Genomic DNA, 6,130 nt, shown 5'->3' on the forward strand with positions numbered 1-6,130 from the left:
GGAGACAGAATATGACCATTGTGGCTGGTAGCCATTGGTGGGCTGGCCTTTTCTATGCTCCTTAGACATGTGGGCAAACCATAAGCATATGGGGAAGGACGGCGACATGATTCATGAGGGATCAGACTCACTGCTTCCTGGATGAGCTCATCCTTTTCTCATCTTGTGCTAAATAACTCCCAACAGCTTGTTCTCTACACCTCTATTTATACACATCATATTCTTTTCCCTGCTTCGGATCCTTTGCCTTTATCTGCCCAACATCTTACAGGAGCTAATAATATTCTGCATTGTTCCTTCGGTTCATTTCTGCTCTTAAAAAAGGGCAAAACAATAGCTGCATTTAAAAATAAAAAACTTACAGAACGCCAACATGGTTTGTACTTTTTCTCTTTCTTTTCTTTTGTCAATAAACGATTTTAACAAGAACATTTCAATGGAAATGTCATTATAAAACCCTTTTTAAAAATATTGGGAATTTACTAGACTTACAGTGCAATGCTATACACGTCTACTCAGAAGCAAATATCCTAAGAAGACATATACCTGTCTACTTGGAAGTAAGTTGTTTTCAATGGGGCTAACTTCCAGGAGACCAGCTTCCACATACACATTTAAGGCTCGTTTAATTCAATGGGGCTTACATCCAAATGTGGAGGTACAAGATTGTGCTCTTATAGAATCTAAAGTTAGAAGAATGCTATTGTAAGGTATTTATAAAATGTTATGAGCACGTTGCATGAGTTCAGCATGTCAATGTCATGCCAGGAGTTCAACATGCCAGAGTTTCAGAGCCTGCAGCTGTGAAGTCCTACACTGAGCAGGGGCTGAGCAGTGAATCACAGCAATCCCGGGTGTTAAGTTGTGGGTGAACATATCAGACGACACAGCGATTCTTCAAAGAGCTCTTGTTTATTCACAGGCCAGAACTGAACTGAACTGAAGGGTTCAGCCAGCCTGCTTATATAGAGCTCCACTAGAACGCAACAGTAACCATTTTCTGTAACTATCCAATCACTAAACGTCCCTTTCGATCCCTTATTTGCATATGTGGACCTGAGTGAAAACTATCTACAGTATCCCCCTGCTGGCTCAGGGTGAGAACTTCAGTACATAACACCGGGGGGCTTCCTTATACCAGGTCAGACTATTTGTCCATCAAGCCCAGAATTGCTTTCTGTCCCCAACAACTGTGACCTGGAAGAAGCCATTGAATCAGCTGCAGCAGAGGGAGGGGAGGAGTTCTACTCTATTGACTCAAATGAAAGACCTGAAACTTTTGGCTCCTCCTCTTTTTTAACCATTATAAGAACTTTGTAAATAAAAACTTAAGTGCTTGAGTCGGCTTCACCCCCTCCTGCTTCCTGTCTCTTTAAGAAATTTTAAAATATTCCTGTTTACCCAGGCATTTCGACACTGTTCCTGGCAAACCTGAGTTCACTGGTTGAGAATTTTTTAAACCATTACTTTTAAAGGATGTCTAAAAACTCGTTTTAGTTGTTGCTGCTGTTTTACCATTGCTGTATCTGCTGCCCTGGGCTCCTTCAGGAGGAAGGACAGGATATAAATCAAATAAACAAAAACAAACAAAAATAAAATGAATACATTCTGCCTCTACAGTCCCCTAATCCACAGCACTGTACCTTCTAAGCTGCTCTTAAGACCCAAGCCATCTCCCAAATTCATCTATAATAGCTCAGAGTTAGATGCAGCAGAGCTCCAGGCCCCTCATAGCCTGGCACTGATGACGGGGCTTATTTTTGGCTTCTACGAGATGAAGAGTTCCACAGCTCCTAAGCTTTTAGCAGGAAATAGTTCCAATTGCCCAAACAACACCTCCCATTTTCTGAAATAATACTTCTACGAGGAACAAGGGAGCATTCTTGACAGCTCTGGAAGAACAATGTTCTCCAATTTCTCCCTCATCGTTTCTCAATTACACTTTATTGGCGGTATGTGTAGCATAATCGTGACAGGTAGCATCTCTAGGAGAGGTCAGGCTCTGAGCAAAAGAAATTGGATGGGCCCTGGAAACTGTGTACAATTATCCACTTCAGCTTTTCCTCCTTTTTTTGACACTTAGAACCGAGTGGCTGCAAACTTTCACATCCTGCTCTGTACCTGACACTTTCTGCTTCTCACACACCTCTCCCTCACCAGGAGTGCTGGGTAAGCGACACTGTCTGCTGACTACTCCCTTCGGACACTTCGATGAAGGTTGGGGTTTTCTCTGAGTATTTGGTCTCAGCCTGTCTGGCAAGGCCTCTCAGTCTGGGTGCTCTTGCCCCTCAAATCCTGACATCCTCTGGACAGGCAAAGGATTGCCTCTAGATTCACAGAATTCTAAAATTGGAAAGGCTCCCAAGGGCATCTAGTCGAACCCCCTGCAATGCAGGAATCACAGCTAAATCATTCCTTGGAGGTGGCCACCCAACCTCTTCAATGAAGGAGAATCTACCACCTTCAGAAGCAGTCTGTTCCACTGTTGAACAGCTATTACTGGCAGAAAACTCTTCCTAAGCTGGAATCTCCTTTCTTGTAATTGGAATCCATTGGTTTGGGTCAGACATCCCCAAACTTGGCCCTCCAGATGTTTTGGGACTACAGTTCCCATTATCTCTGACCATTGGTCCTGTTAGCTAGGGATGGTGGGAATTGTAGTCCCAAAACATCTGGAGGGCCAAGTTTGGGGGTGCCTGGTTTGAGTCCTACCCTCTAGAGCAGCAGAAAACAAGCTTGCTCCATCTTTCATGTGACAGCCCTTTGGCTATGGCTATCCTATCTCCTCTCAGTCTCCTCTTTACCAGGCTAAACATACCCAATTCCCTCAATTGTGTCTGGAGGCGGTTGGAGGATGGATGGCGGCTAACAGATTGAGGTTGAATCCTGACGAGACAGAAGTATTGTTTTGGGGGGACAGGAAGCAGGCAGGTGTGGAGGACTCCCTGGTCCTGAATGGGGTAACTGTGCCCCTGAAGGACCAGGTGCGCAGCCTGGGAGTCATTTTGGACTCACAGCTGTCCATGGAGGCACAAGTCAATTCTGTGTCCAGGGCAGCTGTTTATCAGCTCCATCTGGTACGCAGGCTGAGACCCTACCTGCCCGCGGACTGTCTCGCCAAAGTGGTGCATGCTCTAGTTATCTCCCGCTTGGACTACTGCAATGTGCTCTACGTGGGGCTACCTTTGAAGGTGACCCGGAAACTACAACTAATCCAGAATGCGGCAGCTAGACTGGTGACTGGGAGCGGCCGCCGAGACCATATAACACCGGTCTTGAAAGACCTACACTGGCTCTAAGTACGTTTCCGAGCACAATTCAAAGTGTTGGTGCTGACCTTTAAAGCCCTAAACGGCCTTGGTCCAGTATACCTGAAGGAGCGTCTCCACCTCCATCATTATGTTCCTCATAAGGCTTGGTTTCCAGACCTTTGATCATCTTAGCTCTCCATCTGCACATCTTCCAGCTTGCCAATATCTTTCTTAAACTGTGGCACGCAGAATGGACACAGTACTCCATGTGTGTTCTGAGCAAGGCAGAATAGAAGAGTACTATAGACTCAGTGTTTTTTTCTGTTGGTACTCACCAGTACATACTACCAGCACCTTCCCCCCGCCCCTTTCCCTCAGAGATGCTTTCTGAGGCCTCCGGAGGCTTCGGAACCTGACTTCCGATGCCACCAGAAGTAGGTTCCGAGGTGGGGGGGGGGAGGCGTGTGACATCATGACATCATGCCACATGTGACATCACACGCACTGGGCATCCATAACCTGGGGCCCAAGTTGGCTCCCCTGATAGGAACTCAAGTGTGGCTGGTGAGAGCCATGTGGTTGAGCTGGAGCAACTAGCTCAAACTTCTTCATTGAGGGGAAACAATTGGCTTGATTGCCAATTTCCTCCCAAGGTAAGGGGAAGTGACATAGCTAAGCCTGGCAGGGCAGCTTGCTCTGTGGTTTTAAATTAGACTTAAGCATGTTGATTATATGAGGCTGGTTATCCTACAAATGGTAAGGAATATTAGTTGCCTGTGTGGCCTCGTTCACCCAGGAAATATAAATGCTCTGTATGAGTGCTTGCCACTAAGCAAGGTGGGATGATTACGTACACTGGAGCCCTTCTCTGCTTAAAAGCCCTGGGGGAGGTGGAATCACATGTTGTTCTAGCAAGTCTGGAATAGCATAAAACCAGGCATTCTGCAACATATTAGCCTTTAAAAATGAGATCTTTTAATTTAAACCACAGTGAGTCTTCTACCATGCGTATATCATTTCTGAGAAATACTTTTACACGTTTGGGGCGGGGGAGGGAGGTTAAAAAGGGACAAAATAAACTCCTGCGTCAACAGATTAGATTTTATTTCCCCCAGGGAGCCATCTGGTGGTGATCCTTAGCCAATGCTTAGTATATGTTTCTCTCAATGGAAAAGGATAGGTGTGTTTTTTTAAGGCAATCATATTCATGACGCCTCTCTATAAGCATTTAGACTATGCTGCCTGTACAATGTCAAGTCAACAGGAAGATGTAAATTAAGCTTCTCTTTTACTAATGTGTGATATAGTTATTAGCCAGGTAGTGCAGAAAGCATAATACCTAAGCGATGAAGGGATTTATTTTTGTTGCTGCTGCTTCTGCTGGCTGGCTCAGTTTTTCATCTCCTGCTGTGATCTGACTCAGGGTCTCTCTATGGTTTGCTTTAATGGACACACAATGTACTCCGGCAAATAGCTCAGAGCAAGGTCATCTACAAAAATAGGAGCCCGATTCCTGGGATGTAGGGAAACTAAATTGCAGCAGTTCAATTCCCATTGGAGCGCTGCTTTTAGGAACAAAACTGAACACTAGTTTTTTAGTGTTTGAAGAGAAATTCTGCTATGATTCCGAACACTAACTTATTCAATTAATTATGCAATTATTATTTTTATTAAAAGTTTTTAAATGTATTAGTTGCTTTTTTAGCCACAGTGACTCAAAGCAACTTGCAATATTTTAAGCAAAACAAAAACATACATACAAACCATTGTAAAAATATATATCTAAAATATAATTCCATTTAAAGGGAAATATAGAGAGCTCCAGATGAAAAGTGAGGCTGTATGTAATGTATTTCATGAGTGGATTTCTTTTGTAAACTAGATTCTGGCAAGCAGAACAACAGTTTCTGAAGGAGTAACTAATTTGGTGCCCTCCAGAATGTGTTGGACTCCAGTGCCCATCAGGCCCAGTGAGCAGGGCCAGTGGTCAAAACTGGCAGGAGCTGGAGTCTGGCAACACCCGGAGATTATCACACTGGCTATTCCTGCTGTAGAGTGTTCCCTGTGATCCATGTGCATTGCTTTATTTATTTATCTAGGCATTTTTTAAATACAACCCAGGAAACTGTGTCCACTGAGCAGTTCACAATTGTAAATCAATGAAGTTCAAATACAAACAACAGTACCAAAAAATACCAGGCAACTTACAAAAGCAACAGGAACACAGAATTCACAAAGTGCAGCCTAGAACCGTACACCAGCATAACATCAGTAAAGGAGGTAAAGGAGATATATACCCCACCCCATCGCTCTGCAAATGTAGGGTGCTTATAAGTCTTGGCCTTAATTTGCAAGCAGGCAGGTCATTGAGAATATCACAGGTGAGTCATTGGGAACAGGTTGGTTGGTTGGTTGGTTTTTAAAACAGCTTTTCAGATTTCCCTCCAGTGTAAATCTGGATTCCAGATGGTGTGTGGGGGGGGTATGGACTGTGATTTTGGGTCAGAAGCACCAATCTCATCAATCCCACTATAAACACCCTGTCTGGAAATATCTCCCCCCCCTGCACATGCTGTTCTGGGGGTACTTCCCCACCCCCCAGCCAATGGGGGGGGGCATAGAAGGAAGAAGGGGGAAGCCCCTTTGCACTCATAGAAGTATTTTAATAGACTTCCATTAGCGGGACTGGTTAGTTGAATCTGGCCCCTAGTGAACACTGATGTGGGGTTTTATTTCTGGTGTTGCCAATGGACTTTTGTTTGTACTTTTAAAATCTGACTGTACTTTAAAAATATGTGTACTTTTATAATTTGATGCTATGATGCTTTCGTTTATTTTTATATTTCTTGTGCGATGAACTGTTTCAAAGACTTACACCT

This window comes from Podarcis muralis, chromosome 11 (genome assembly GCF_964188315.1).
Source record: "Podarcis muralis chromosome 11, rPodMur119.hap1.1, whole genome shotgun sequence".
Classification (NCBI taxonomy): domain Eukaryota; kingdom Metazoa; phylum Chordata; class Lepidosauria; order Squamata; family Lacertidae; genus Podarcis; species Podarcis muralis.